Source organism: Symphalangus syndactylus, chromosome 5 (genome assembly GCF_028878055.3).
Source record: "Symphalangus syndactylus isolate Jambi chromosome 5, NHGRI_mSymSyn1-v2.1_pri, whole genome shotgun sequence".
NCBI classification, from domain to species: domain Eukaryota; kingdom Metazoa; phylum Chordata; class Mammalia; order Primates; family Hylobatidae; genus Symphalangus; species Symphalangus syndactylus.
The window spans coordinates 113,398,027-113,410,808 of NC_072427.2; the positions used below are offsets into that span (position 1 = coordinate 113,398,027).

The 12,782-nt window shown below is 36.6% G+C and overlaps 1 non-coding gene across 1 annotated transcript; it reads left to right on the forward strand.

Annotated features, from left to right (window-relative positions):
* The first annotated feature begins 11,377 nt into the window (after nt 1–11,377).
* Nucleotides 11,378–11,479, forward strand: LOC129483643 (U6 spliceosomal RNA). Its single transcript, XR_008658154.1, has one exon. It is a non-coding gene; the product is annotated as a U6 spliceosomal RNA (small nuclear RNA).
* The last annotated feature ends 1,303 nt before the right edge of the window (nt 11,480–12,782 follow it).

A 12,782-nucleotide genomic window follows, 5' to 3' on the forward strand; every position in this document is an offset into this window, starting at 1 on the left:
GTGACTCTTTAAAAGGAAGCACTGAATTCTTAAACCTTAGCACTGCATGCTGAAACATTTCAAACACCGACCCTGTCAATGCCTCGATCTTAAACGTCCAATCTCCAGAACGGTGAGTAATAAAAACTGTTGTTTATGAGCCGTCCAGTTTATGGCATTTGGTTATAGAAGCCCAAACATAGACACCACCTCTAAAAATAACACATGTAAATGTATGTGGAGAGACAGAAACAAAGAAAAGAATGTCCAAAAAGCTAGACTTTGTTTCCTAGTACATACATAAAAGACAAGAAAGGGCTTTTATATACATAAAAGACAAGAAAGGGCTAGCTGCAGAAAACAACACCCAAGACAGAAAAAGAAAACTAAAAATGTCCATGTCAACCAAACGAAACTAGAGATCAATGGTAATTTTTTTTTTTTTTTTTTTAGACGGAGTCTTGCTCTGTCACCCAGGCTGGAGTGCAGTGGCACAATCTCGGCTCACTGCAAGCTCCGCCTCCCGGGTTCACGCCATTCTCCTGCCTCGGCCTCCCGAGTAGCTGGGACTACAGGTGCCCACCACCACGCCCGGCTAATTTTTTGTATTATTAGTAGAGACGGGGTTTCACCGTGTTAGCCAGGATGGTCTCAATCTCCTGACTTCGTAATCCGCCCGCCTCTGCCTCCCAAAGTGCTGGGATTACAGGCGTGAGCCATCACGCCCGGCCGGTAAAATTTTAGAAGTAGTTGAAACTTTAGAAATTCTTTATTCTGATTCCTTCTAAGCAAACTGCATCCAAGAATTATAAAGTAACTTGTACTCCAAATAGTCAATGGTTTGTTTCTTGATCAACAAAAAGTTATCAAGCACACATTATTGAGCCAACCACAACAGTAGATGCTGAAGATAATCAAGGTGACAAAAATAAAATAATCGACGCTTCTAGGGAAGACAGATGATCAAAAAATTAGAGTATGTAGATGAAATAATTCTGTAGAGTTATGAATAATACTTCGGGAAGAGAGAGAAGAAAAACCTAATTCTTTATGGCAAGATTATTGCAAATTTATGACAGGGCTGGGAATACAACACATGATTTCTTACCCGAGTTTGAGGTTGGCTTTGTCAGAAACCACTTGGTTTGGAAAGAAAAAAATCTTACACAAACTAAATTTTAAAAAACATGTAAGAATACAGGGAACAAAATTGCAGAAATTATAGGAACAATTGCAGAAAATATAGGAAGACTATTGCAAAGAATGAGAAAATGTAAGATTTTGTGAGACAGCAACTCTAGAACCTCACCCCACATCTGTGAGCCATACTGACATTAAGGGCTCATCCATAAATAATTACTGTGGGAGAGGGGAGTGAGGCTGTTGGTGCTAAATGCTGGTCCTTTCAGACTCTGGGTGAGGTGTTTTCTCACAGAAGCAAGCCCTGAATGGTAACTGTCTCTTGACGAAGGGCTGTTTCCAAGGCTCTCTTTATAAATGTGTTATGGGAATTAATAAAACCCTAACATAAAGCGCTCTGAAACTGCTAAAAATGAAAACTTTCCAGTAATATTAAGTTACATCATGTTAAAATAAGGTTGTCTTTTGAAAAAAGTTCAAATAATAAAGAACTATCATTTAAGAGAGATATAATGTTCACTGTTTTGCCAAAAGGAGGTTGGTGCATACTGATGGCCGATAAAGTTACACAAAACAAAAACAAAAGCAATAACAACAACACAAAAATAGGAGTAAGTTTTGACTCATCTTAATGAAATCTCCTCAACCCCAATTCTTTAGTATTAATAAATAATTAGAATTTAGTTATATAAAGATACAAATGCTTTGTTATACTTAATCTTTCTTAAAACTACAGAATTATATGATGTTGTATTCTAAAAAGACAGTGATTTTCAAAACAGACCAAAAAAAGTTAGTTTTGCCTATACACTGATTTCAACTAAATAGAGCTTGAGAACAAACAAGAGTTTAAAAAAAAGAGTATTTAAAATCAAATATACTTCATTTTATTTCCCAGGAGCAGTTTGGTTGACACTTCCCTAATACTTCAGGCTATGAAACATATATTTTAAAATATTTTGCAGCAATAATGAGACCACAGAAGGAATTGCATGCACAAGAAATAATCTCAGCCTGACAGAAAGGGAATTAGGAAGAATTCCATGTTGGGGGACAGATAACCCTGAAACACTGTTTTGCTGATAAGAGTATGAGAATGAAGAGATTTCATGTCTTTTTCTCATTTATATCTCATTTTCATTTCTCATTCTTATTCATTTGGACAATTAGTAGTAATGGCAAGATAAGCAGTTAAGGCAAGACAAACTATGTCACAAAAAGAACATTATAAAATAAGAACACCAATAAAATATTTGAGGTAAGTTAAGTCATTATCCAGACATTTCATGCTACAAAAGTTTCAGAAAGTTGTCCATGCAATTCGTGAAATGAAATTCTGGGAATAAGAGAAATGTGAGAACTTGACTTAAAAACTCTACGTTATAAATGAACCAAAAAGATCAAATAGAAGCTAGAAGAGAAAGGGAAACTCCTTCAATCCTGGATTTAGGAAAGTATAATATGAAAACCACATGTCACAAACTTAAAAAAAATTATCAGATACAACACAATTTGAATCCAACTGACAAAACATAAGCTGAAACACAACTCCTTTTCACAAGAAAGTACTTCAATCTTATGGTAAATAAGTGGAGATAATTTTATCAAATTCCACTAATACCCCTCACAAACTCGGAGGAATAAAACAAGAATGTTACATAGGACCTGGGAGAGACAGTCATCCAGCCTTCCCACCAGCCTTCCAAGGGTTTGGCAGGTGTGGAGGGGGTACACATCTTTCAGACTGCACTGAGGGATGCTCAAATAACTGGTAAGACATTATTCTTGGGTCAGTCTGTTAGGATGCTTGTGGAAGGGATTAGCCTTAGCACTGAGTAAAGAGAATCCACTCTCTCCAGTGTAGCCAGACATCATCCAATTTGTTGACCTAAATAGAACAAAAGGCGGAAGATGGGTGAACTCTGTTTTTTCTTTCTTTCTCTCTCTGTCACTCCTTGAACTAGGACACGTATCTTCTCCTAAACTCCGACATTGAGTCTCCTGGTTTTTGGGAATACAGACTCCAGGATTTACATCAGCATCCACTTCTCCCCACCTGGTTCTCAGGCCTTCATACTGTAACTGGGATTTATACCATCTGCTCCCCTGGTTCTTGGCCTTTTGGTGTGAGATTGAATTATACCACTGCTTTCCTGGTTCTCCAGCTTGCAAACAGCAGTTTTGGAGACTCCTTGGACTATGCAATCACAGGAACCAATTCCCATAATAAATCTCTCGATATATGTATCTCCTATTCGTTCGTTTCTCTGGAGAATTCTAATACACCCCATGCCTGGTCCCATAGCTCTGTTCCCCTTATCAACTACTTATTGCAGATACTTCTCAATAGATATGACCTATTTCTTATGCCTTATGTTTTATGTCTGCCTCACCATGTGATAAAAAGAAATATTTACAGTGGCAACCAGGTATTGAATTAATTTTTAAAGGTAAAAATTAAAAATTATAATATAAAATGCCAACATTGATATAACTGAGTGACATATGCTATATAAAAGTCAGTTGGTAAATGATAATTTTAATTAAATGAACTGAGGCACAAATTTTAAAGCATATCAACAAAATTTATGACATTGAAGGAAGGAGGGGAAGATAAGAGGAAATATAAGTGTGCTAATTATCTAGAATTCCATAGAGGAAATTAATACTATCTGACTTCTGACATTAATAGGTTGCAAAATATAAATTTAAGCATGCAATTTAAAGCTATAGAAATAGCTGCTTTTAGAACAACACCATCAAAAAGCTGTGTACCTTCCATTAGTAGATGACATGAACAATCCCACGTCTGTAGTAAAAGGTTGTATTCCTGTTGTGCCTGGGTTAGCTAAAAGATAGGGACAGGTTATTTTTACCCTCCAACCCCACTATCATGGGCAAAACCTGTAATACATAGAGTGAACAATATTTAAATTTCAGGTATATTTATTAATTTGACAGAAGTGGTGAGAAAATAGGGTCATGTTAACCATAACAAGAATTAATATAGCTCACAAATTAATATATCTATATGAAGGGGATGGCATGTGAAATATTTACTTGTGCCAGTAACTCAGAATGAGGAATATTAAGGGTTATTTTCTGTCTGCTTGTTACTACAATTCCCCACCAAAACATAAACATAGACCTTACTTACTGACAAAAATAAAAACACTAAATCCTTAGATGATATAGTTTCAAAGGATTTCAAAGATAAATGTTCCCAAATTTTTCCCAATTACTTAAATATCAACTTTCAAAGCAGCAGTTCTTTTCCATTTCCATAGTAAGCTAAAAGAGAAAAAAGCAACCACAGATTAAGAGTAGAGAATTCAAGCAAAATGGCCATCAAAGAGTCCCCTTTCTCCAGGGAAGCTGACTGACTTAGTAGCCTTGTTGTGCTCATTCATTGGCTGGGAGCAACACATAGGAAGTATGGCCTCGTCCTAAACATGGCAACAAATTTTGTCTGCCTTAGTTAGCTCTGCTTCCTATAAATGGAGACCTGTGAATCCATGACCACAACATTCTTCCGAAGGCTTTTGGAAATAAGAAAGTCTCATTAATAACAATTTAGACTGGTATTTACAAAAGCTCCCTTGTTAGGAAATTATTTTAAAATAAGAGTTCTCTCTCTCTCTCTCCTCTGCCCCATCCCCATACGCTGACATACACTGCTCTGAGATTATATCAAACACTGAAAAATTAACCCCCGAGGAAGAGAAGAAAGAAGAGTGAATGTCTTTCTATAACTTTATCATCCCTAAAAGAATTATACTAATAAAAATATGTAGATTGCTTGCCCTTACCCTGAGGCTATTTGAATCTAAAAGGGAAATTGACCTAATGTATTTTCTGGATTTATTACATATGTTATCTCATACCTTTTCATAGCATTATTCTATATATGTATAATTATTTCTATTTTCAGAAATGAGGAAATTGAAGCTCCAAAGAATTGTAAATTGGTTTAACATAATCATTAGCTTTTGAATTGAGGTCTGGCAGCCTTTAAATGTGTTCCACTGTACTCCTTTGAAATCTTCCAAACAATTTTGGACTTAGAAAAAAATACACAGCAAATTAAAAAAGGAAGTGATATCCCAGAACTTAAAGTAAGATAAAAATGTTTCTACCAAAGGAAGTAAAATGTACTCCGCAATATAACTTAAATTTCTAAAAGACACATAAGGAAAAAATCAGATAATTCTTTTGCTGTAAAAATTCTGAGAGAATATGAAAATAAATTTATTATATAACCTATAAAATGAAGAGATGAAATGTACTATTCAGCAACTTATCAATGTTGTTTACGAGTCTTTATTAATCTATGTATGTAAGATGAGAGTAATAAAATACTCACGCCATAGAGTTGATTGAATTAATATGTGTGCATGTCTTGCGATGGAATAGCCGGAGTTAGGCAGACTTCACAGGCTGAGGGCACGGCCCTTCACAAGACTGCTCTCACTCACCTCAGACACTAGCCACAAGCTTATGAGTTCCAAGGCCACCAGCACTTCTGACCAACAAGCTAAATATTCAGGGGTTCCTACTCTCTCTTCATGCTCAATCATTTAATAGACTGACAGAGAATTCAGGAAAGTCCTATACATATAATTACAGTGTTATTATAATACAAATCAGGATCAGCAAAAAGTGCATAGGGTGAAGCCTGAGAAGGTCCCAAATGTGTAGCTTCTGGTGTCCCCTCTCCCTACAGAGTCAGGACACATCACCATTCCAATCATTGATGTGTAACAATACACATTGTTACCCAAGGAAACTTTTATGAGCTTCAGTGTCTAAGTTTTTATTGGAGTTCTATTTTGTGGGCATGATAGATTCAATTACTGGCCATGTGATTGAACTTAATCTCTAGTTCCTACTCCCCTCCCTGGAGGTCAGGCTAATATCACATGGTTCAGAGCTCCAACCCTCTAAAAACATGGTTAGTCTTTCTGGATTGGCCAACAGCATCCTGAGTCATCTTGTTAGCATAAACTATCTATGAGCTCACCATGAGTCACCTCATTGGCATAACCTATCAGAACATACTATGAAGAGCAAAAACTCTCCTGTCACTCAGGGAATTCTAAGGATTTAGAAGATAACTCCCGGGAACTGGGAAAAGAGGCCAGCCAAATTATTTATTACACAATAATATGCAAAGCACTTTAATTGGTACCTGACATATATTATTGTTCTTGTTGTCCATATTCATAGGATACTAATTTAGAATAGAGTTAAAAGTAGGTCCGTGATTTAACTGTTAGCCTCAGAGATAGCTGAGGATTTGGGTTAGCTTTTCTAGGATTTTTGTAGACTTGTTACATTTTTACTTACAAGTTGAGTTTCCCATCAGTGTTTCCCAGAACATTAGTGCCATGCCTAGTCTGCTCAAACAGAGTCTCTGCTCTTGGGTTCAGACTGACTTTTACAAGTCAAAATAGGTTTCGGCCTGGACTAAGTTTACTTAGCTTTAAGATAGGATACATGATAGGCCACATTGCATGAATGGCAACAACAAATCAGAGGAATTAAGAGACTTACTTCGTTGCTAGGATTTGGTATTCTTAAAATCTTTCTTGCATATTAATTAAAGGAGTCACAGGAGCAGACTAGACCCTAGATTATTGAGAATTCATCTGTGGTTACTACATTCCAGACCCTACATTTGATCCTCATTGCTGAAATTGTTTATTGAGTAACAAGTATCAGTGAAATTCTACTGTACTGGAGAATGAGGGCCAGTCATGTGAATCTGAGGAGAATGTTATGAATCTTACAAGGTGTAAAAGCTGAAAGGGCTGCCAGAGCATGCTGCTTCCATGAATTGAGGTGGCTCATGCTTATCTTGTCTCATCTCCTGAGACTATGTCCATCTTAGCAATGAAGTAAGTCTCCTAATTCCTCTGATTCGTTGTTGCCATTCATGCCATGTGGCCTACCATGTATCCTGCCTTAAGGCTAGGCAAAACTTAATCCAGGATGAAACCAATTTTGACTTGTGAAAGTAAATCTGAACCCAAGAGCAGAGATTTTGCTTGAGCAGACTGGGCATAACGCTTATGTTCTGGGAAACACTGTTTGGAAACTCACTTGTAATTAAAATGTGACAATTTTACAGAAATCCTAGAAAAGCAAACTCAACAATGCAGTGATTAGATGCTCTTAATGGTAAGAAACCCACTTCAAGTGAGTTTAAACATAGAAAGAAATGTGTTAAGCCACATGATATGGTTTGGCTGTGTCCCCACCCAAATCTCATCTTGAATTGTAGTTCTCATAATCCCCACATGTTGCGGGAGGGACCAGGTAGAGAAAATTGCATCATGGGGGTGGTCTCCCCTATCTTGTTCTTGTGATAGTGAGTTAGTTCTCATGAGATACGATGGTTTTATACAGGGCTTCCCCCTCTGCTGGGCACTCATTCTTCTCCTTGCTGCCACCATGTGAAGAAGGACATGATTGTAAGTTTCCTGAGGCTGCCCCAGCCCTGCAGAGCTGTGAGTTAATTAAACCTCTTTCTGTTATAAATTGCCCAGTCTTGGATGTGTCTTTATTAACAGCATAGAACAGACTAATACACCACACAAATGAAAACTCTAGGAGTAGTATAGACTTCAGGAGGAATTCTATCTGGGTTCTATCTCCATCCTCTGCTCTTCCTCCAAGGACAATTCATCCTTCATGTGTTTGCTGGGTTTGTCATGGGTGCAAAATTGCTGCAGTTTTTCCCAGTATAATGGCTTCTCACAAAACCATCCAGAGAAACAATAAACATGTTTTGATGTTTAAAAAATTCAAAGGAAAGTCATGGTCTTTACTTTGCAGAAGCAACATAGATGCTGCCCAACCCTGAACCCATCACCATGGTCAGAGGAATGTTAAGCACTAATGGTTTAGGTCCAGACTCCATGTCCACTGTTAAACCAAATATTGCCACATGAGGAATAGGATTAACCTGCTGGTCTGGGTTTTGTTTATTTGTTTCGAGGGTGGAGATGAAAGTAGATATATAATAGCTGTTTCTTTCCTGCCCAAGTTTAGAAACAAGTGAAAAATAAAACACAGGGGATGGACCTATGGAGATGTCAGCCTTTTTACTGACTGGCTGGATAGGGAACATAGTTTAGCTTGTGGCCAAATGAATTTGCTCACATTTCAACTATAGATGTCTGGAGACCCTCATAGAGACAAAGCCTGTATCACTGAGTTTATTCCAAGCTGCCTTGCTGAGGGGAGAAAACCTAATAAGAAGAAATAGGACTGACTGGAGAACACTTACTTTATTTTTCTACCTCATAATCAGATGTCATTCCTTTTCCTTAAGGAGGACTGAGTGAGAAGTGGGGAGCATTATTCCACCTGAAGTCCCTCCACAAGGGAAAATAAAGCCAAGAGCTGGAAAACATTTCACCTTCTTCGCCTACAATGATGATGGTTAGTTTGGGTTAATAATGGCTTACTCCTCCAAAATCACATAGTTGGCAATCTGATGTCTTGTTAACAATGAGTACAGAAAAACTGATGCCAGGGAGTTCACTGGCTCTGTTCACTGCAGACAGTATAAAAATATATCATGACAGAGACTTCCTAAAAAACATGGCAGACATGTGCACCTCTGCTCCCTCCCCAAACCTAACTAAAATGACACTCAGATAGTTTTAAAAAAAAATCATTAGCCTACAAGGACAAATAAGATGAGAAAACAAAAGCACTCTAATGAGACCAATAAAATTTTGAAAGCTGACTTATGGATGGAATAATAGTAACAGATAGGTAAGTGAATTCTTGGAAAGAAGCCAGGATAAATAAGTCCATTTGTGCCATAAAGCTCCAGAAAGGCTCAGGAATTGAAGGTAACCACTATCTGCAGAGGACAGGGAGTCGGGATGTGGGAAGGGGAAGGCATAAAACAGGAAGATTGCTTTAAAAATTCTGAAACAAAAGTATTCAAACCCCAGCTTCCTTTTTTAGTCTGTGCAACATTTTTTCAGCTTTGAGAGTTCTAGATAAGCTGTGCCATAGCATAGAGAAACCACTGATAAAAAAAGACAAGAAGCTGGATGGCAAAAAGGGAAATGAGTGAAAGTCTGACTGTTAGATCATGAGAACACTGCTCCAAACCCCAACCATACCCAGACACCTACATCAGGCAGGAAGTGTTGGGAAATCTGACCAACCCACAAGAAATGATGGGCATCCCTTTCTAACCACCCTTCAGGAAATGGAGAAGTCGGTAGGCGTTGCCGCAGCAGACAGAGTTCCCATAAGCATTTTGGCTTAAGGCCATGAAATATTTGAGCAAATCTCTAACTTCATTGTAGCTACTTTTCCTTCTGCTTCATTGCAGATCTTTAAAAAATGGTATATGAGATTGAATAGAATGATAGGCTACTCTATTACGACCTAGCAAATTTAGCTCAAAAATCCCACAATTGTTCAATGGAAGGACATTCTCATGATAACTTGTCATGATAGTGTCTACCCTGAAGCAACTGTTAACACATACTGAAAGGAAATTACGCACCTACAGGAAAAGAAGATGCATGTCATTTTCAAGAAATCAAACTATTACATGTAATCAATATATGAATGAGACAGGATAATAATATAACACTAAAAAAATAATAATAACACCAGGCTGGGCTCAGTGGCTCATGTGGATAATCCCACCACTTTGGTAAACTGAGGTGGGAGGATCACTTGAGCTCGGGAGTTCGAGACCATCCTGGGCAACATGGCGAAACCCCATCTCTACAAAAAAATTAGCTGGGCCTGGTGGTAAGCGCCTGTGGTCTGAACTGCTTGGGGGACTGAGGTGGGAGGATCGCTTGAGCCCAGGAGGCGGAGGTTGCAGTGAGCTGAGATCACACCACTTCACTCCAACCTGGGCGACAGGGTAAAAAAAAATAAAAAAATTAGGCCTTGTGCAGTGGCTCACACCTGTAATCCCAACACTTTGGGAGGCTGAGACAGGTGGATCACTTGAGGTCAGGAGTTTGAGACCAGCCTGGCCAACATGATAAAACCCTGTCTACTAAAATAAATAAATAAATAAATAAATAAATAATAGGCAGGCATGTTGGGTTGGTACGTGACTATAATTCTAACTACTTGGGAGGCTGAGGCATGAGAATCACTTGAAGTGGGGAGGTGGGGGTGCAGTGAGCAGACGTCTGCCACTGAACTCTAGCCTGGGTGACAGAGTGAGATGCTATCTCAAAAAAATAAAAAAAATTTAAAAAGTATCTCATCATAATAGTAACTAAAGTGGCAATCTTAACTTGAAAACACAAATGAGAGATATAGGGCATACTTTACAAAAATTATAAAGCTTTATTGGAAAGAAACTTTATTCTTTAATAAGTAGACACACATAATCATGCTCCTGGATGGAAAAACAGTCATATATAATTTTGGACCTCCCCAAAATAATGTGAATGTTTAATGAAATCCCAACCAAAATTATAAGCTCTTTTTTGGACTATAGCCTTCAGGTGACAAATTTTATTTGGATTATTAATTAATAAAAAATATTTCAGAATTGTCTCAAATAAGGGAGAAACTAGGCTTAGCAAATATTAAAATATATGCTGAACAATCAATAGATGAAAGAGTACGGTAAAAAATCAACATATTACATCATATTAAAAAGTACAAAAAACTAAAAACTGACCCATACATCAAAATAAAAGAAAATGTTTTTAACTAATATATGCATAGATAATTGTTTTCCCAGTTTAAAAAAAATCTATGCAGACTATTCAAACTAATAATATCCCATCCCTAAATATACTCTAAAAGTACAATAGATCATTATACAAAGCATTAATAATATCCTTAATGCCTCAAATAGAATAAAACTGGACATTTAGCCTATTGCGGCAGTGCTAAGTAGTAGTCAATAACCTTTGAACTATCTAAGAAAAAGAGGTATCTGCCCCCCTCAAAACAAATGAGACCATAAAATTTTGAAATTTCTGAATTTTAGCCATAAATAAAAATTGAGAAAGGCTAAAAAAAAATGTAGAGCAAAATGTAATAGGAAAAGTTTAAAATTTAATTATAATTATTTTACAAATAAAACTCCAGATTCAAATGGGCAAACTCAAGAGCAAACGACTCACAAAATAAAGAATATTCTTTTAATAAACACACATTAAAAATGTTTAACCTCAATTGTATCTCAAATGCTAACTGTAAACTCAGTCATATAATTGCTTACTGAAGGAGTAAAATTAAATGACGCATGCTTTGGCAGAAAATATCTTAAAATTGGCACAATCCAGAGAAAATAAACATGTCCTCTTTTAAGGATGACACAGAAAATCATGAAGCATTTCATTAAAAACAAAAAAGCACTAAAAAGAGGAACACGAGTCTCAGTTAATGAAAAAAAGCTAAAATCATAATAAAGTAATTCACCAAAACATGAAGTAATTTGGCAGTTTCTGTAACTGCAAAAAGAATTCCCATGATTAATTCAAATCAATGCAACAAACATTTAATGTTTGCTTAGTATGTGTTAGTCATCGTTCTAATGTTATAGAGAAGTAAATAAATACAACAGTAATAAATACACTCTCCTAGTTCTCCAGGAAGCTATGATCTTCTTTGAGTCTGGAAGTGGGACAGTAAAATAAAAAGAATAAAGTATAATTAAATGTAATGCATAGTAGTGGAGAATAACCAAAACTGATATACATACTATATTGTGAGATAGAAATTGTTTTAAACTCTTTTTTGAAAAACTTTGGCATTTCATATAATGAGCCGTAAATATTTCCAAACCATTTATTCAGTAATTCTATTTCTGGAAATGTAGTCCAAGAAAATACATTCAAAAGGAGAAAAGATCATAATGCAAGGTTGTTTAGGCAGTACAAAACTGGAGCGTGTTTCTTGGAAAATTGATTACATTTAATAATAATTATGAAGACCGTAGCAACCAAGGGGAAAATTTTAAGACATATTTAAAAAATGAGATGCGAAGGTTAGTATTCTGATAAATATGTTTAAAAGTATCCATTTGGAAAAAATCTGGAAGCAAATAACATAGTAGAGACACATATGCTAGGATTCAGGGTAGCTTTCATTTATATTCAACATTTTATTGCTTGCCAAAAATATAGACTTCCCCTGGGCAAACATTCTCTCAAGCTGTTTAATGCTATTGGATTCTTTAATAATTAAGACAATGTAAACAAAGGAGTTTTAGACCCTTTGCTAATACAAATTTTAGAACCCTAGATTCCCACTGTTCCATTTTCCCAGGGATTCTTTTAGATTTACATCTTAACAAGTTAACCAGTTAACTGCTGGAGAACTGGGTAACAGAGAAGATACTTAATAGAGGGAGGGCCTCCGAGGCTTTGGTCGGCCCTGCATTTAGTCCCTTGAAACTGGATTCCTGTCTCTCGTCCTTCCAAACCTGGAGTAAGATTGGAGGACTGAATTTCACCCAATATTAAAGAATCGGAGGCAATGTGGTTTTGTCCAATTATATGGGGAAAAGGAAAAGGGAAAAGTGGAACACCATATTAGGTGTTGTGTGTATAGGAAGGAAAGGATAAAAATTTATATATAGTTAAGAAGGTTATTAATTCAAAAAAAATTACTGTGAGTAATCTGAATATCAGACAATAACATGGACT